The following is a 21,309-nucleotide window of genomic DNA, read 5'->3' on the forward strand; positions in this document are numbered from 1 at the left end:
TGCTGGAGTAATTTATACCTATGTATGAAAAAATATGTACAGGAATATTCATTGCACTATTGATTGTAAACACACACACACACACACATACACACAAACTGAAAACAACACAAATGCCATGACCATGAAACTGTAAATCTATTGTGGTTTATCCAATCAATGGATTACTACAGAGCCTTGAAAATAAATCAATTACAGTTATATACATCAACATGAAGGTATTTCAGAATCATAAAGATGAGTAAAAAAAACTGTCATAAAAAAACACATGCTATAGGATACTATTTTTACAAAGACCAAAAATAAAAAAAAAATTAAAGTTCAGTTATAAATATATGTCATAAAAATACAATAACCAAGAAGCACAAAAATAAATAATTCTTGTTTAAGAGCAATATACAACAAGATGCAGAGATGGAAAGGCATAGAGAAGATCTCAGCTGCATTGGGAATATGATATATTATTTCTTAAACTTGGTACTAGTGTTATCATCCTTTGTATCTTCCACATGTGTGTGTATAGTATATGAGAAACACTTTGTAATTTAAAAAATTGGTGGGACCAAGTAGCTTGCTTTGGCAGAAACTAACTAGTTGTTCATCACCATTTCCTTTGTCTTTCTTAGTATACAACTTGCTTCCATTTCCAGCCTCCCTCTGGTGCCAAATGACAAATTTTGGACCAGGAACTATAGGCAGAGCAGTATATGCTACTTCCAGGCCTGGCCCCAAAAGACTGCCATGTACACACACTCTGTTTTCTTCCTGCATCTGCTAATCAGATGCAGAGGACCCAGTGCAGAGCGCCGTGGCCTGAGTGGATGATAGAGACACTGCCTGGCAACAGAACCCCTGCTCCTGTCCTGCACCCAGTGGTGGTGTTGCTGCTGGTCAGGAGACCTGGCCCTTCAGGTCTGCCTAAGGCCACCAGTAATGTGTGGTTTCTTGACTGCATGCTGGAAAAATTTCACAACATGAGTCCAAGTGATTTTGATAAGTTTTATAAAGCTGGGTACAGTGAAACGAGGGCCTATGATAAAAGCAGCAACAGGAGAGCCTAGGCAGGGCTGCTTTGGCTCCCTGGGAAGTCAGAGAAAAGGGGGCCTTGGAGGCAGGCTCATGGGGTGAGCCCACGATGAGCTGCTGCTCCCCACTGCTCCCCTGGCTCTCTTGTTAGGAACCTTAGAATTTGGGAGATGCATGGCAGCTAAGGGGGCTGGGGGGGGAAGAGGACAGGGAAAGGCACAGGCTTGCTCCGAAGAGGAAGAGCACACTGCATCCTCTGTCTTCAGGGCTTTTAAGGGTGGAGATCTTAGGGGAGGTCCCAGGGGAAGATCTCAATAGAATATTCAGTAGCTCTGCAAGTGTGTCCTTTTAGAGTCATGGTCCTCACTGATTGATTAGTGCCAGGGGGGGCATCACTGGTCAGTGCAGCTGGTCCTGAGGTCAGCCATGGCATCACTTGTCTGATTTTGCTGCTTTTCTGGGCCTGGAGCTGAAACACAACTGAGACCTAGATGTTATCCCCAGGGATGAATGCTTAAGGGCTATTCTCCAGCCTCCTTCCTCACCCCCCTGCTAAGGGGTCTAACACGCATGACTATCAACATGCCAGAGGAGGAAAGGTCAGCAGAGGGACGAAACTACAAGACCAGCAATATATTAGGGGAGGAATGGGGGCGAGATCCTTGTTTTCCCAGTTTGCCCATTGCTAGGTGCCCAGGGCTTTCCACCCTGGTGACCTTCCATACCTGGTTGCAGTCCTTGCTCTGTTTGTGTCTGTCTGCCTACCATGCTGTAAGTCACTGAGATTTGGGGGTTGCAACAACAGCTAGCTTACTGTGCCCAATACACTTGGGATAAAATGATGACCATTCAGCCTGAAATTAAGGTATCTAATAAACTGAGAACACAAACTAAAGTCTATTGCTAAGAACTAAACCAATCTCTCCCTGGTAATGAAGAACACCAAGATACAAACCTATCTAAGAAGCTGGAGCCAGAAGTTTCCTACCTTGGAAAATAAACAAACAGGATTTGAAATAAAGTCAATCCTGCTTTACAAAATAAGTAAGAGCATTCCTAGATCTTAATTCAACCTAGTTTCTTACTTCCGGTTTTGGTTTATTTGTGATGCAAGGAGAGAGCCATCATTGAAGTGTTTGTGATTGAAGAGGCCAAGTATTCAAACAGCAAACAATGATGGCGTCATGAGGAATATTTCACAGGAAGATTCCAAGGAAAAGATAAGCAATTATGTCCTGAACCCACACAGCCATGGCTGCAGAAAGTAACTTTTAGAGGAGAAAAACAGCAATAGCTTTTATACTCTATGAGTTAACCTGCTTTATGCCAGGAATTACTATCACTGGCGTATGAAGACATTTAATCTTCATACATGTGATAGTGCTGTTATCACTAGTTGACAGGTGAAGAAATTGAGGCCCAGAAAGTGAAATGCAAGGTTTAAAGCTCTCTCGACATCCTATCTTAGACTTCGCTAAGGAGCAAAAAATTTCACTCTTCCAGAATAGGAGATAGTTATTTCCCCTTAAATATATTTGTAAGCCCCAGTCCTCCTTGAACTTTCTCTTTAAAATTCAGTGGGCCCAGCAATAAATTACAAACACCACTAACTGAAATAAAAAGTAACAGAAACTGAAGCCTATCCTTCCCTTCTAGAAGCTCAGTAATGGGAAGCAGAAAGAGAAGGTTCAGCAGAGGAGGGGGCTTAGAGCAGCTTCTTGTCCCCTACCATCCCTCTTAATACTGCTTTTGAAAACCATCAACATTATATGGGGAACACTTTAGAAACCCCCCCTTTTAAAACAAGAAAAACTATTAATGAATGTGTGCTGAGTTCTTATTGAGTGTGTAATGTTTCATTGGACATGAAACAGGGCTGGCATTCCTTGTAAAACAGGGTCCCCATGTTTAAGTTCCTACAATGCAGAATAAAACACAAACATGTCAACTACTCAGATCAAAGAAAAAAAAATCAATATCCTATTTGCCTGAACCGCAGAACTACTAATTGCTTTTAAGTGGACAATATATTTCAGTGAAATAGGATGAGCTAATTGCCTTCCTTACCTTTTCAGAAGCCTCTCGTAATGCCAAATGGGGGAGGAGCTTCTCCTTTTATTAAGGTGACTTTAGGAAGGGTATAAAATGTCGGTCCTGGAGGTAAAACAAACATAGAAATAAAGAAAGGAAACCATAAGCAACAGAGTCAAAAAATATAAATAAAAACTGGAGAAAGACCTAGCAACTCTGGAAATAACAGGAGTTAAAAATCACTAGAAAACATACCCATGGATCCCTGCCACTTTGCCTTCCCCAATAATAAAGCGAACATTAGACAAGTTATTTAGATGAGGAAACAGAGCATGGAGAGTTTGAGTAACTGCTGTAAGTTCACACAGCTTCTAAGAGACACAATCAATATTTCAAAATGCATGAGAAAATGCAACCTAGTAAATGGGATAGGACAGGGGTCCCCAAACTACGGCCTGCGGGCCGCATGCGGCCCCTGAGGCCTTTATCCGGCCCCCGCCTCACTTCCAGAAGGGGCACCTCTTTCATTGGTGGTCAGTGAGAAGAGCACATTGACCATCTCATTAGCCGAAAGCAGGCCCATAGTTCCCATTGAAATACTGGTCAGTTTGTTGATTTAAATTTACTTGTTCTTTATTTTAAATATTGTATTTGTTCCCATTTTGTTTTTTTACTTTAAAATAAGATATGTTCAGTGTGCATAGGGATTTGTTCATAGTTTTTTTTATAGTCTGGCCCTCCAATGGTCTGAGGGTCAGTGAACTGGCCCCCTGTGTAAAAAGTTTGGGGACCCCTGGCATAGGATATTTGCAAATGATATATTCAATCAGGGGTTAACATCCAAAATATATTTAAAGACTCATATAATTCAACATAAATTTTTTTAAATCTCATAAAATAATGGACAGAGGACTAAATAGGCATTTCTCCAAAAAAAGACATACAGATGGCCAACAGATACATGAAAAGATGCTCAACGTCATTAATCTCCAAGGATATGCAAATTAAAACCACAATGACATGTTACCTCACACATGTAAAAAAGGCTATTACCAAAAAGACTACAAAGAGCTAGTGTTGACAAGGCTATGCCTTGTTGGTAGGGTTGTAAATTGGTGCAGCCACTGTGAAAAATTAAAAACAGGACTACCGTACGACCCAGCAGTTCCACTTCTGAGTGTTTATCTGAAAATAATGAGAGCACTAATTTGAAAATATATAAGCATCCCTGTATTCATTGGAGCATTATGTACAATAGCTATGATATGGAAGCAACTTAGATGTTCATGGAATATTACTCAGCCATAAAAAGAAAGAATCTTGCCATTTGTTATAGCATGAATGGACTTAGATAAGTAAAAAAAAGACTAATACTGTATGATTTCACTTATATGTGGGGTATAAGGAACAAAATAAACAAAACAAAACAGAAATAGACACAGAGAACAAATTGATGATTGCCAGAGGGAAGAGGTTAAGGGGATTGGTGAAAAAAGTGAAGGGAACTAAGAAATATGAACTTCTAGTTCTAAGTCATGGAGAGGTCATGTACAGCACAGGGAATACAGTGAAGAGTATTATAATAACTGTTTATGGTGTTAGATAGGTGCTAGACTTATCACGGTGATCACTTCGTAATGTATCTGAATGTCGAATCGCTATGTTGTATCCCTGAAACTGAAATGTAGAAACACCATATCCCTGACCATAGAACGAGTTTTGCAAGATTTGCAGATGAGTAAATGAAAAGACTTGTATAAAGCCATCATATTAGTTCTATAAAGGCCATAAACGTTCCCTGATATCTAGATTCAAGAAAAGCTCTCAGGATGCTGCCTTAACAACCTCTGTAAAAGGTCAAGATAACCGAGCACATTCTTTTGCTTTTTGTAAAATGCTTCACTGAGCACTCTCTCCTTAGATTGTTCTAACGATAACCAAAAGCCTGTTTTACTTCTGTACATCTGCTTTTGCTGGGTGTTCACCACCATCCCTTGCTTCTTTTTGCCTTTAAAAGCAAACCCCTGAGTTCATTTGGGGCTGCATGGTTTGGTAACTATAGTCCCTGTGCAGTCGCCAGCTTTAAAATAAAGACTCTAATTTGGCTACTTAATTGTGTTGCAAAACTATGTTTCCTTGCTGTCCAGATATAACAAAATTAATATAATATTGTTTGTCAACCACAATTAAAAAATAAAAAATTTAAAACACATGTGAGTTCAAATACTGAACCATCTCTAAGCAACCATCCACTGCTTTGACTCTTTTGCTTAAATTAAGTCTTTACATCTTCTAATGACCTTAGTGAATGCTGATGGCAAGGAATCCAGGTAAACCTTTACTGGTAATTCTGCAGATGCTGTCCTTGACATGTTCTCTGGTGAGTCCACTCAAGCAAGTGGGAAGAGAATTATAACAACAGTGGAGTGAGCTGGAGAGGCTGCTGGAAATCCTATCAGATAGCATGATATTGTTCAAACAGCATTGATGGTTGTCTTGCAATCATGTGTGGAGACAACGTTTGAGTGAGAGAGAAATTGAGGATGCTTGGGTGAGTGTGAGAGGTCAGAGTGAGAACACGGATGAGAAAGGGGGGAAGAAGCAGTGATGATGAGTTTACAGTAGCTTCTAGGAGATTATCAGCCCTTTTGTGAATTAGTATATTATTCTAGCAATTGCATATGATTCTTACAGAATAATAACATTCTAAGAGACCAATGATAATAGCCACTTCAATTGCTGGAGTCAAGAAAAGTAAAGTTACAGTAGGTTAGGCAAAAATAATTTCTTTTTAATTATTATTTTTGTTTTATTCATTTTTTTTTAGAGAGAAGAAATAGAGGGGGGGGGGGGGGAGCAGGAAGCATCAACTCCTATGTGTGCCTTGACCAGGCAAGACTAGGATTTCGAACCAGCGACCTCAGCATTTGAAGTTGACACTTTATCCATTGCACCACCACAGGTCAGGTTAGGCAAAAATTTTAAGTTGTCCCACTGGTTGATGTCAGGGTCAATAAGAAAAATCAAGTTTCCTAACTTAAGAGTTTATTGTTCTTTCCATAATCTTGTGCTACAATGTCAAATAAACAATGGCAAATTTTTGATTATTAGCATCTAAATTTAATATGAGCAACAGGCACCAAAGGCTTCTATGCGTCTAGATTACTTTTCTTCCATCTGTGTGAAGTTGCTAATTACCTGCTGTCAGTGAAAACAACCCTTGTAGGCAGCTGAAAAAATGAATTGGAAATTTGGGTTTGAAGTCAAGTAAAAAACACAGGTGTTTCTTTGTTCAATTAAAACCTAACAAGAAACTTAGTGGGATGAAAGGGTAGGAGGTGGGAAAGGAAAAGGAAAAGATGACATCATCCTTTGCTGAAATTGTTGGAGAAAGGATAAAAGCTAGAGAACAGCTTCCTAAGCACTTCCTAAAAGGGAATTTAGAAAGCTGAGGATTTACAAAACCAAACTGTGTCTACAAAACAATTTACATTTTAGAAAAATAGTCTGTAAAAAGATTTTCTGTCTTCTTCAAAAAATGCAGGTAGAAAAGATTATGTGTCATATGGTTTTGTGTTCTGTCTTTCTGGAGGGGAGCAGGATTGATTCTACGGTATCTCATTTTTAGAGGTTCCTATTTGGGCGTTGTGTACACTGTAGCAGGCACTTCACCTGTGCTACTGTAGTCAGGACTGAACACATCTTTTTCGCTTATTTTTAATCATGATAATTTACTTTTCAGAAGTTTTATAACCAGTAGGCAATGTTCCAAAATTAAAATATATTGTGGACTATTGATTCTTTACCTGAACACTTAATTCTTTTATTACTGTTTGGAATTCCATTCTACGCAGAAAAACAGCAGTCTTTATGTTGATTACTAATTTTGCATACTCCAAGGCAAGGAGTTCTCAGGCTCTGAAGAATGTATTAAAAAGCTATAGAGAGAAGGATTACTTGAAACTTCAGGAAGCTCTTTGTCCCCCTTCTCATCTCCATCATTTTTAAATCCAGGTACGTCTGTAGTAGGAGTTTGTTCCGTGAAACCCTGCAGCAATATTTCTCTTCATTTCCATGACAACAGCTCCCTATCAACTTCTGAAGGAACTTGCCTGTATTGTAAACAAACCTCTCCTGGCAATTGGCCTATTCTCACTCTCTATCTCATCTTCCATCTGCTCAAAGGCTTTGCTTCAAAAAGAAGTAGGTTGCAGGTGTGTACTTTTTCTTTCCTTACCCTCCTCCCCTTTTGTTTCTGAAAGAGGTCGATCTTGGAGATTAAAATTCTCTCAGTTTGTGACTTCAACAAACTCACAGAGCAAGGCCGAGTACCTGTGTATACCTGTGAAACAATACTTAGAGCATAGTAACATAGCATGCCTGGTTTCATTTTAACACAAGTCTCTCAGAAATAGGAATTTACTAATACATTTTATAAAATAAATTTTAACTGCAGGGAAAAAAAAACCCAAAAAAACTATTTAGTGCCAGCCAAAAATGAATCAAATAAGTTTTTTTTTTCCAGGATCTTTTATTAAAGACTAAAGTGCCCATTATAGAAATATTTTCATGACAGAACCAGAACCTCACCGATAACCAAAGTGAGAAAAGCTTTTTATTTTCTTTTGAAAAAAAGAAAATATCGCTTATATGTTTTACTTGAGGTTTCATGACCTCAAAATGACATTTTAATCCTACGGGCTTGAAATGTAGGTCAGTTATTAGTCCAATATAATAAATTTGACGTTTTTATAAGTTTATTTACTGACACTCTTAAGTCATTTTTTATCCAATGTCCCAGCTATTGGATCATGTGACTTACTAGAGTAAACACAATTGTCTGGCAGGATGCCAGAAATCAGGGGGGAAAAAAGTCTTTCAAGAGGAAAAAGATACATTTCTTTCACAAAACATCAAATTTGAAGAGAGAGAACTGGAAAGAAAGAGAGTCACTTGGCTAGAATTTTAGAGAGGTTTAGGCATATGAATCATAATCTCAGGTCTCCACTGAAAATATTGCTTTATTTACTCTCTTTGTTTGCTTTTGTTTGGTTTTTTTTTTAGGGTTCCCAGGGAGCTGGGGAGGGACTACTTCTCTGATAATATCAGAAGAGGGATCTTTGATATCTCCAAAAACCCCAAAATTTGGTAAGTCCAAAGGGCTTTCTGGTTAGCTAAGAATATTTTCATGTCTTTATCTTATTTTGTCACATGGTCTTGTTTATACACTATTAATTTATTCATTCAAAAATATTTATTTCATGCTTAGCATGGGCCAGGCACTGTGCTGACTGTTGGGAATGCAGTAGGAACAAGAACATAATCTCTGTCCTCATGCTGTGCCTGGGTACAGGCAGATATAGGCTTTAATCAAATAAACACACAAACATATGTAAAGTTACATAGGAGATATGAGAACTTTTAATAGACGAATTTGATAGCTAGCACTTGGAAACAATTTTTTAAGGAAGACCTTGCAAAGGAAGCGAGGCTCAAGCTAAAACTTAAGAAGACATTGGTGAAAAGGACAGAGTCCAACTGATATGTTTCTCATCTGTTCTGCTTCCTGGGGCTTTAGCTCCACAAGAGCAGACTCTGCTGTCTTATTTTCCACATTATCCTTAGTGCCTAACACTGTGCCTGGCACCAAATACAACTCTCAAGAAATATTCATTAAATGAATGAACTAAAACGAATTGAAAAAAATAAAGAGGAAAGGGAAGAGCAATTCTCACAGGCTTTTTTACAAAGACTCTTTTGCTGGAAGAATCTTAGAATATGAAAAAGGCCATAAAACTCAGAAAACTAAATGTAAGATTGGGGGCCTGGGGTATTAGAGAGGTGTTTTAAATCTTTCAGTGAGGAGGTAGTAGGACCCACTGAATTCCTTCTCCCTTTCTCTCATTTATTTTTTCAATGAGCAGTCAAGGTTCCAGGACTTACCTGAACTGAATGCTTTCAAAGAAATGACTTATGTGTAAACCACACTCTCCTCTCAATGTAAACTTAAGACATTACCTAGGAAAACTGTGACGAGTTTTATTTTCATATTAAAATAAAAGGTGATCTAGTATATCCACAGGGCAGTGCAGGGCTAACATATAAAGGATCATTCCTTCTCTTCCTTTTCCTCCTTCTCCTTCTCTTCCTCTATTCTTCTTGTCCTTCTCTTTCTCTGTCTCCCTCCATCCTGCTCTTTCTCTGCTTTTTCTTCCTCTCTCCCTCTTTTCTTGTCTCTCTCCTTCCTTCAGTGACTATGCAAAGCATGCTTTCCTCTGAATAATCTTTACTGCCCGTGTGTAAAATCTAAGAAGAGGATGAAAAGCAAAATATATATTGGCTCATGCAGAGAGAAGAAGATGGGGAACAGAGGTGAATAAGGCTAGTGAGCTAGAAACCTTTGATTCTAGGAAATTCGGATAAGTCAGTAGCTTTGTGAGCACTGAATGAGTGGGTTTCGGAGCCCAGTGTGTGTTTTTACTTGCCCGCCGGGTGCAAGCTAGGATTAAAGCTAATGGCCCACCAGTTATTGGCTCCATTGTTTCATTACCGTCTGTCCGAATCTAATGTGAACCTGCATGGACCAGGCAGCTGTGATGGTGGCCGTGAATACTGGCTTTACATTTCCTGAGATTTTTAAGTTTGACTTTGAAAAAGAATTATCTTGATTATCAGAGAGGAGCAGAGAGGTAAAATAGAGAAATATTTTCCTTTGCATAATGTAAATGTTTTCAAAACTTAGGACCATTTGGGAAAAAACTAATCACCTCCAAAGTAGAATCCTAAAATATCACCATAGGTCAGAGGAAATCACAGCAAACAAAAAACATGTTCAGCCAAAAGAGTGATTTCCCTTATTCCTTTTCAAGGTCAAACAAGAGTCTTTACCCTGGTACACCAAAGAAATGGAAACGCTTTCATTCAAAAGACAGGCAATGGGTTCAATAAGAGAAGACTGCATTATGAACCACATAGCAGCAAATCACTTCTAACCTGGAAATGTCTCAACCTAAACTACAAATTATTAATTTTGATATTAACTTTTATGCTATCTTTCCTCTGTTATAAGAAAGAACGCAGTACTGTGCTAAATTCTGAACTGTTTCTTCCAGCACACATACCTTAAAATTTTACAACATACTCCGTAAGACTAAAAATGTAGATAATGTTCCGTTTGTAAGGCATTTCCTACCTGAAGGCACAAAAATAAATTCATACTGGCTGTGCGTTTGTGCTGTGAGTGTTTTCACCTCGTTTTGGATCAACACCTGCTAGTCTGGTCTTGTGTCTCTTTCACTCTCTCAGATACTATTTCACTGCTTAGAGTCCTTTGAAAAGCAACAGATAACAAACACTCTTTGGTCCCTTGCATTTCAATAGAATAACCTGAAACTTCTTATCATGAAGGCCCAGGCAGACCATGATATTGAGGAGGGGCTGGGAGTTCCCAGGTCCTAGTTCCATGTATAATTTGATTTCTTTTAAACAAAGAATGGGTTAAATTGGACCCAAACTCATGCCAAAAATAACTTTTAACAGCAGCACCAATGACCTGCCTACGTCCTCCCATTTTTCTCATTTCAAAACTTAGCCTTCTATTTACATCACATCTTATGCCTGCACATGAGTGACACGTACAGAAGAGGACTGGCTAGACATCAAGGCATCAGGGGCCTGGTTTCAGTGGGAGACGGCAGTAAAGTTATATAAATGCACATTTGCAGAGCTACTGAGGAAGAGGCTCTTAAGCAGCCCCTGAGCAAACTGACTAGTCCGATGATCTACTCAGGCGTTGAGAAACACTCACCTGTGGCCCAAAAGAACACAAAATGAGCTCACTGTGTACACCCAGATTATGTAAAGACATTTGCAAAGCCATTTTAGAAGAAAATAACTAGTCCAGCTAAAAGAGCTCTGATTTTTAAAAATTAATGAACAAGTATGTGTGTGTGTGTTTAAATAAGAACAGAATATTTACATAGTATGATCTGCAAGAAACTAGTGCTTAGAAAACTACCTGCATTAAGAACTGTGGCTTGCAATGCACACAGCAATCATTCACAATATGCCATTGCCCAGGAACTCTGGCCACTCATTCTTGGTTGAATGAATGAATGAACGAACAAATATTGTTGCCTATCCTATTCAGTTGAGCAACTTCACAGCACAATTCTGAGATTGGCTAGTACGAACAATGTGACAAACGCTAAACTGTAGTTTTCTCCCTTCTGCGTACACATGTAATCTGTCATGGTCAGTTATATTTCTGGCACAGTCAGCTAATGCCTCTCTGACTGGCCAGTGGCAAGTCAATTAACTTCTCCTTAATTCTCTTCCTAATTTGTAGCTTAGAAATGAAAACACAAACTGGCCATCTCCCTCAGAACCAGTGTGGAGCTAAAGGAGATACTGCCAGACCAAACAGTATAAGCCAATAAAACTGGATCATCCAGGTAAATCCTTAGAGGCAGAAAGGAGATTGGAGGTCGGAGGGAGTGTTGAGGACTATGCTTAATGGGCACAGAATTTCTTTTAGGGTGACCAAAATGTTTTAAAACTACATAGAAGTAATGGTTTGCATAACAATGTAAAGGTACTAAATACCAAACAACGTGAAGGTACTAAATACCACTGAATTGTACATATTAAAATGGTTAATTTTATAGTATGTGAATTTCAACTCAATAAAATAATTGTATTATAACATTTACAGTTCTAAATATGTTTTTGCTAAGTCTGTGAAAAGAGTCATGTGGTAAAATATTGTCTATCTGTGTATTTCAAAAGGACAATTGCTCCATAGTTTTTAAATAAATGTCTAATGAGTTTACAAAGCCCAAGAGTGGATATCAATGATGAATGTGGTGATCTCCTGATAAAGTTACCGTGATCTGAGTCTGAACCTGAAATCAGGGAAAATTTTGTGACTGAGTAAGGAAGAATATTTCCTAGCAAGCCAGAAATTATTTACCTCCTGGATTACTATTATTACTTTTTAAAAACCTCACTAACATCCATTGGGTAAAAAGCATTAAGGAGCAGTATTTATTATGGATTATGGCCCATTTATACATATTCTCTCTGGAAGCAAAACTTTTTTAAAGTAAGTTCTGTTGTCACAAGTACATTTGAATTTCACAAGTCTTGCTCTTCAGTAAATCAGCAAGTATGTAGTGAGCTCTACTTTTATAGTGTGTATCCAGCAATATCGCCAGACTCTAAAGGGTAAAAGAAAATGACAGAGCAGGTTTTCCTCTCCATTATTGCTATTTACGAAGTTGGGTTTTATCAAACAGATAGTATCAAATTAAGCAAACAAGTGTAATATAACCCTGCACTTACATAACTCTTGGCAAGATACTTTGGCATACCCTTACAGTGGACCTGGGAAGCCAGCAGAGTAGGATTATTTATTGCTATACTTAATATTTATTACTACTATGGGATTAGGAAGCTCCAGGGCACACAGTAAGTGGTACAGCCAGGCCTCAGACTGGGGCTGGCTTTCCTTTCCTAACGTCTAACTAGGGGTCAGAAGGTCTGAGTTCCAGCTGTGATTCAGCCACTAGCTTGCAAGATGGCATCGAGCACAGCCCTCAGCCTCTTGGGTTTCAATGTCTTCCCAATTGAGATTGTTGGGGCACGTTTTGTTAAATGGGCTCTTTATGAAGCCTGTATTCTGTTAGGAATTGAACACGTATTAGCTAGCTAGTCTTCCCTGCCACTTTTTAAATTCCGGTGTACCTTATATCTTCATATAACTTAGTTTTCAGATGCGGTAACCCACGTTTTTAAAATTTTTTACTTAGTAAAGTTTGTGCTTGCAAAGCCACTTCAATTAAAGTAGCCTGACAAAGAAGTTCCTCAAGTTTCTCAGCCTATAACGCGAGCATCTCAAGGTCGCACTGGTCCTGTTCGAAGGTAGCATTCTTTCTTGTCTGCTCTATCCTTCACGGTATATAGCACTTGGGTGCATGCAAAGTGCTTTTCCATCTCTTGTCTCATTTGGCATCACTAGTACCAGGCAAAGGCTCAGACTAAACCACACTATCTCTCCTTAAACTAACATGGCCCTACACCCAGTCCTGTTGTTAGACTACAAGGATGCGACAGAGATAAGACAGGGTGGGAAACTTGACCCAGGGACAGCCAATCAGAAGACCTTTTGTCTGGGGATCTGACCAGGGGTGATTCATCAGCCACCAATCCCAGAGGCTTTCAATAAAAGAACAAAAAGTCCTCTATTGCCCCAAAGGCTGTGCTTGGGTTTATTCCTTTGTGCAAAAAAAAAGAAAAGAAAAGAAAAGAAAAAAAAAACAGGTTAACTGTCAAGAACAACTTCAGAATTCCCACAAAACAAAGCTCAAGGGAGAAGAGTCCAGAAAGAAGCTAAGTTATTGCTTCTATGTCCCTATAGTTTTAGAAAGAGTAGAGAACGTGGTTGCATAATCCAGAGTAAGCCGTCCCTCAGTGAATATCCCTATAAGCTCATTTTTATTAAATGTCCATGAAATCATTGTAAAACTATAAATTATCGAGAGAATGGCCTCAACTTCCAATCACAGATGGGGTCTCACTTATGTGTCACTTCTTTCAGGCCCTCCCTGAGTCTTACTATATGTGAGTATACACTTTCCTTTTAACTTGCCTACTCCAAAGTACCTCTATAATATAAAATCAAGCAAGCTTATATATATATATATATCCATAGGCTATAGTTTAGTTAGAATCCAGAAAAACTCCATTCATAAATTGCACCAGGGAACAAAAAGTATGTAGAAAACCTTGGCCAAGTGATATGGGTAGGTAGGTTCCACAGAGTGGTACATGGTGGAGAGATGACCTTGTTCACCCAGAGAAAGCCACTGACCCACCCTTATCTACAAGGGACTTCTAGAGTTAGAAGGAAGTAATGTTAAACAAGGGAGGCAAGGAAACAAAGCCAAAAAGCAAACCAGTTACCAAAAAAATTAAGATCTTTTACAATAGACTAGCACTATATTCAGAGTCTACTTTTTCTAGGTGTTAACCTTGTAATGATTTCATTATTTCATTTTATCATTACATGTAAAATGACCTTGCTTCAGTCAGCTGCCAGTTCCTGATCCAAACAGATGTGGTCATGGTGGCAGGGTCACTGAAATCTATAGGTAAGGAATTGCCTGTACTGTCTTCTTTGAAAGGAGTCTTGGCCTGACCTGTGGTGGCACAGTGGATAAAGCATTGACCTGGAATGCTGAGGTCACCAGTTCAAAACTCTGGGCTTGCCTGGTCAAGGCACATATGGGGAGTTGATGCTTCCTGCTCCTCCCCCCTTTCTCTCTCTCGCTCTCTCTCTCTCTCACTCTAACTCTCTCTCCTCTCTAAAATGAATAAATAAATAAATAAAAATTAAAAAAAAAGAAAAAGAAAGGAGTCTTAAACACGTGTGCATAGAACCAGCACCCTACACAGCATTTGGAAAATATTACACACATAGTCAAAAGAGAATGTTGATCAGGAGATAGGATCTCTAATTGCAGCTCTAAGTTCTGATATTACTATAAATATTAGATGCCCTCAGCCCAGTTATCTTGCACTTATTATATCATTCATTGTTCAATGATTAGTTATTATGTATGTAATATTTTCCAAATGCTGTGCAGGGTGCTGGCTCTGAGCGCCTGCCGTGTTGAAGACTCTTTTAGAAGAAGACAGTACAGGCAATGCTTTACCTATAGATTTCAGTAACCCCACCACCATAACCACATCTGTTTAGATTAGGAACTGGCATCTGGCCTTCCAGCATCTTATAAAATAGCTTGTAAGGAAAGTCCCAAATGCTCCTCTATACTGGACAATAAGCAGAGGAATCATTATAAGGATCTCTCAGGGGGTTAAATGGCAAATATACAGAGAGAATAGGAAATAAGAGTGTGGTAGAGGCAAGAAAGACAGAGATACAGCCAAATGCTCAGGCCATGAGGCAATAGAAGCATGCCTAAATATACAAAGGGAGTGAAGTAAAAAGACTACAGAACTCAGTAGCCAAAGAAGTAAGCAGGAGAGCAGGAGAGAGCAGGAGATCCATCAATCGAATCAATAAATGTTTACTGAGCACTTTCTATGTGTGAAGATACAAATGAGAGTGAAACAGAATCCCTGTTCTAATGGAGCCTGCTGTAAGAGCCAGACATTAATCAAATAATCACACCAACTGTAATGAGTACTTGTAAATTGAGGGCACAGAAGAAATGAGGAGGGAAAGCTATTTGGCACAAAGGAGGGGTGCTCAAGTGAAGACAGCATGTGGTGGTGACAGTGGAAGGGAGATCTAAGAAAATAAGTAGCAATTAAGTGGGCAAAAGTAATTTGGGAAGAATTGTGATATTATGGAGATGTTGGCAGAGTAAGGGGCAGAGGAGAGCAAGGTTAATCTAGAAAGCCAGAGAGAGGCCAGATCATATCAGGCCGTGTAGGTCATTTTAATGATTTAGGTCTTAATCCCCAACACTGCAGGAAGCCATCAAAGAGTTCCAAAGGGAGAGGCAGGTGGAGATGTGCATTTAAACTGACAACTGTGACTGCTATGTGCAAATTAATGGGAAGAGCTTGGAGTGGAAGGACCAGTTCTGAAGCTTCTGCAGGAGTCCAGGGGAGAGATAGTGGCAGCCTGGACCAGGAGGCTGGCCAGTATCTTGAACATGCAGGGGCTCCAGGATGAAAAGTTGCTCAATTTATCTCTGCATCCACAAGGTATGGCACAATTCCGGCACCTTAGTGAGTACTTGGAAACTGGTTGTTAAATGGAGGTTGATTCTCCAAAGTCATTGGTCAGTAATAATTTAATGTTTCATCTGTCGCAATGAATCTACCTTAAATGAGAGCTGTCTAATGGCAGAATTTCACATACTGTGGTACTCTCTCAGAAAAAGATGATTGAGGGTAAGGGAAAGTTTAAGCCCCCCTGGAATGACCCTAATAAAGTTACCTCTGCCCAAGAGGCAGGCTAGAATGGTGGATAAGATCGTAGGTTCTAGAGTCAGAATGCCCAAATTCATCCCCAATTCACCAATTTCTCATTGTGTTCAACCTTCTGTTTCCATTTCCTTATTTGTACAATGAAAATATTAATAGTATGAACACCTACCTCCAAGGATTATTGTGACTAGTAAATATGCTGATCATTTATCACAAGACTTGACATATAAGAGACATTTAATAAACATCATTATTATTATTATTATTATTATTATTATTCTCATCTAGCTTCTCAGAAAAAAAGTACCTTTTATTAGATGATAGGACTTACAACATATTAGATACTCAATAAAACTAGCTGGTGCTGTTGAGTCTGCATCCTGATCCATCACCCTGAATTTGAGGGTTCCACTTCAGCGTGTTTGTTTCGGAGCTCTCCTTTTTCTTTTTCCTCCAGGTCTCCTAACATCTTTTGTATCCTGAAAGAGAACATTCTTCTCACCCTATAATTATCAGCCTTTCCATCACCTTCCTCTTTTCCTGTTCCAAAAAATTATTCAGTCTGCTTACCTTTCCCCCCACAAATCCTGCCATTTCAAAGTTAATTGCTTCTTCTTCCATTACACACCTGCCTTGCTTTATTTTGTCTATTAACTTTGCTTTCTTGTAAGGAGATTGTATCTATTCCGCTTGTCCCCTTTCCCTTATTAATGAACTTCCTAGCCCTGGCATCAGTCGAGAGTTATCCTTCTTCAATCCAGACTTCCTAAACCAGTCTCCAAATTCTTTGCTGCTGAGGCGATCGCTTTTGGCATCCTCCTTGTTAATTCACCTTTGTTAAGCAACTTTGTCTCTGAAAACATCCCTTTCTTACAGAATGCAGGAGGCAATTATTGCTCCAAACAATTTTTTAACTGCATTTTCCTTTGAGTTGGTTTTATTTTCTCCTACCTTTGAGTGGTTAGTAATATGTGTTTTCCAGCTAGAATTGCATATTGTTTCTACCTTTGGGAGGTAAAATGAGAGAATAGCCATACCTCCAGGCACTCTTCCAAAAGGAATCAGATGCAAGCCCACCCAGATCTACTCCTCTGGGTACCTCTGACCATAGGCTAGTTTTCTTTAGGAAGATTAATTCTACCTTTCCCAATTTTTATGCTCCACTGGCATTCCTCACCTTCCATACCTTACAATGTATAGGTTGATTGTTCTCCTTAATTGTACTTAACACTGATTCTATCTACTTATTCTGAACCTAGTTTCATGGCTCATTGCAAGCTATTCATCTCACTACCCGCCCTTCTCACCAACCCCCAATATCTTGGATTTCTTTATAGAATTCTTAAACAAGGGCTTTGGCATTTTGTTTGCTCAAAGTGTGTCTTTATGTGGGGACTGCTTTTTGTTTTCAACTCCTACTTGTACTTCTCTAGAGGTGGTCACTGTGGAGGGTGGCAATTCCTGGACTCTGTGTGTTGTTTGGCAGCATTACTGCCTTCGATCCAAAGGGATCAGCTTAATTATTATCTTGACTTAGCATCATGTTCAAATTTATCTCCTTATTCACAGATGATTCAGTAAAGAGGAAGGGCTACTTGGTTGAGAATGAAAGAATCAGGGTAGAGATAGCCTTTATGTAGCCCAATCTCCTCCCTAACATTGATGTTTTTCTGACTGCATTTGAATGCCTCAGTGACAGGAATCTCACTGCTCTATAGTTGATACCTTATACTTTTAGACATTCCTATGTTCTAGAGAGAACTTCCTAATCATTAATGAAATGCACCTCACTGTGATTTTCACATGTGTGTATTACTTTTGTTCTTGGAAGTTCAATGCAATACATTGGCTCACTGTTCCCCACTAAGTTATTCAAGTATTTAACAATAGGTGTCCTAAATCCTTGAGTACTGCTTTTTTCCCAGGCCAATTATTCCAAATTTCTTCAGCCATTGATCAAGCATCTTGGCCTCCATCTCCCTTACACTCTCCTATAAAGTTCCTGCATGCCAATGTCCCTTCTGATCCCCTCTGACATGGAACCAAGTATAATATGCCCCAAGTATGTAGCCAGCTAAGAGCACTGTGCGAGAATGACAATTCTGTTGTATTAATTAGTCTAAGATTTCATTAGCTCTCAAACACTCTTACGTTATAGTGACTCATAGAGTGTTTTGTTCCTAATTTTGATATGCATTACATATTCCTGAATCCGATGTCCTCTACTCTAGAATAGCACAGCTAATTTTTAGAACCTAAATGTAAGGCTTTGCACTTAGACATATTAAACTACCTTTTGTGAATTTTGGATCATCTTTTTAACTTTTTCTTTTTTTTTCATTTCAGCTCTAGTATTCAATGTAGTTATTCTGCCTTCATTTTATTTCAGCTATAAGTTTACTAAGTACTTCTTCTATATTATAATGAAAATCACTAGCTAAGACTATAACGAGAGCTCCACTCACAGTTAATATCAATGAAACAAGCAGCACTCTTTAGGTCCACTGCTATCCAGGAGCTACAACTCTATAAACTGCATGGTACTGCTTACATTTCTTCAAGTGGTATACAAAGATACCATCCACATCATGATTATGAAAACAGCTAACATGTATTGTGAGTCTATTAATGCTAGGAGTTTTTGTAAGAGGTTTATATGCATTAGCTTATTTAGTCTTTGTAATAACTATGAAGTAGGTCATGTTATTATCCCACTTTACACATAAAGAAACTAGGACACAGAGCTATTAAGATTCTCCATCAGACAGCAGTGACAGGGAGATTTCAACTTAGCTTTCAGAGACTCGAAAGCCTGTACTCCTAGCTCCTCACTGAGACTGTCAAATGACATTCAAAAATACAAAATTTTTATGAGTCTCCTGATCAACCAACCTAGTAATTTCCAAAGTAAGAAAGGCAGCTGATTTAATGTGGATTCTAAGTGAAAGTGCATATAATTTTAGTGATCACAACTTCCAAGCGCTCACAAACCATGCCTTCAGTAATCCAGAGCTACCATTTTACCAGGAGTAGAACCCAAGTTCACACCTTTATAACCTCAGGATTTATATTTGTTCCATCTCTGTATGTTCCATATGGCACATGCAGTCCAGCTGCCCTCACAGCTTATTGACCATGCTTTATAGATCGGATTTACTTGGCTAGCTTCAGAAATAACAGACCAATTTAAGTATTTAACCTACCACTCTTTTAATCAGCCCATTTTTTTTCTTGAGCCTCAGTTCTCTCCTAACTTTGACAGCTGTGATCCTTAGCTGAAGAATATACCCCAGATTTAAATAGATTGTTTTGAGAAGAACAACAAAAATTTGAGTATTCTAATCTCTTGTTTTTATCTAAAAACCTTAGAGCATCTTTTTTTTCTCAGAGTGGGCACTTCTCTATTTTCTTGGGAATTATAGTGGAGGATACCAGTATAGCAGTGTATCGACCTTTCTGCTCAAAATATGGCTCAAAGGAAGATTTTTATCAAGGCATATAGCATGCTAGGATGTTTCAGGGATGGAATATAGTTCTACTCAAATATCTGTTTTTCACAAGCCCTGTAAGGAGAAAACAATGCTGTGTGTAGCCCAGCTGCACTGACATAGTTCACACCAAACATGCTGACCAGAGTGGGCGTGGCCAGGGCAATCAGAGCCGATGGACAGTGATACAGAGCCCAAGGGAGGCAGGGAACTTGAGGGTTCACAGTCACTGGCAGAGGAAAGAATGGGAACCAAAGAAAGAAGGAAATGTGAGAAGATAAGGACCAAAGAAAAGAGAAGAAATAGGGAGAAAGTGATCTCTGTGGGCTAGGGTAATTAGCATGGGTCATAGGTATCTTTTAACGGTCAGCTAGCTTACCTTTCCAGCTTCAACATCTAACATTTTCCTCCCATGACCCCAGTGTACACCCATACCCAAATGTTGCCACTAGCTGAGCATCCTGGGCTGCGGTGCAACATGACATCATGACCCTTTGCCTTTGTTCACAATTAAAGATGGTTAAGCAAGTAGAGTGTTTGGTACTGTGCCTAGATTATAGTATTTGTGTGGCCTTTAGTATTAGTTGTCCTTTGTGGTTCAGTGACACTCAGCAGAAAGAAAAACTCACTTTATAGATACAGATCAGCTTCAGGAGCCTTGCAGAAAATGGCTGGGATGTAAAAATCCAAGATTGACCCTGGAATGACCTTGAACGGTGGTATGAGTGCATAGACAAAGCTACATTAGACAGCCTGGCTAAACCTCCTTGATGTTTAGTTCATGCTACTATGTATATTCCAAAAAACATGCCTCTATGAGCCATTAGCTACAAACAAATTCTTTTTAAAAAACATACACATTTGATTCAGAATTCAGTGCTCATAGAAAATGCAAGGACCCCTTCCATTGTCATGCTTCCACCTCAATATGTTTCCAAAGAAAATTTCCTCAGAAAATTTGTAAAAATGTATTTAAAAAAAAAAAAGGCAAACTCTTTTGAAGAAGAACTAGAATGGCGGGAATTTAGCACTGTACATTGTGCATTAGACGACCTCCTGAATAGCGGTCAATGAGAGAGTGTGAAGCTCACGGTTTAGAGAAAAGTGTTAAGAAGACCGTTGTTCACATACTGCTAGTAAAACAAAAGAAGTCGTTTTTTGTTCCTAGATGTTTCAGGACAAGTTGAATCCAAAAGAAATAAAAAGGGGGAATGTTTTTCCTGGCTACTTCTCTTGCGGCTCTCAGCGTCCTAGCTTGGTGGGGCCAGAATCATGTGACAAAGCTTTTTGAGATGGAGAACATGAAAATAGCCCTTTCTCAGATTGTGTTTGCAATCTATAAATTCCAGCCAAGCCGGAATTCATTTCCTCTCTCCAAAGCTGTTGCCGGGCATTAGCACCAAAAGAATGATACTGCATAGACTTTTTAAAGAAATCAATTACAAACCTTTTTCATTAGCCAAACAAGCTCAACTACTCGAAATATTTTGTGTGAAACATATGTTAAGACCCACCGTTGTGTTGCATGGTATTTACAGGTCAAGCATCTTTTTGCGCCAAGGTAGAATATGATGAATGAAATACAAGTTTTCACAATACACCACATTTTTTCTCATGCCTCCTCTGTGAAGGATTGTGAATGCTAAAGACCGGCGAGGGAGACTAGCAGCCAAAACAGAATTCAGGGCCATCTCACTGACAGCATTGTGGACTTACTGAGGAAACCGCAAGATGAAGCTTTCGGTTTTCTTTCAGGGTCTAAGAGAAAATATTTAATAGGTTGTGCTTGGTGAAAGTTTTGTTA

The sequence above is a fragment of the Saccopteryx leptura genome, chromosome 4 (assembly GCF_036850995.1).
Source record: "Saccopteryx leptura isolate mSacLep1 chromosome 4, mSacLep1_pri_phased_curated, whole genome shotgun sequence".
Classification (NCBI taxonomy): domain Eukaryota; kingdom Metazoa; phylum Chordata; class Mammalia; order Chiroptera; family Emballonuridae; genus Saccopteryx; species Saccopteryx leptura.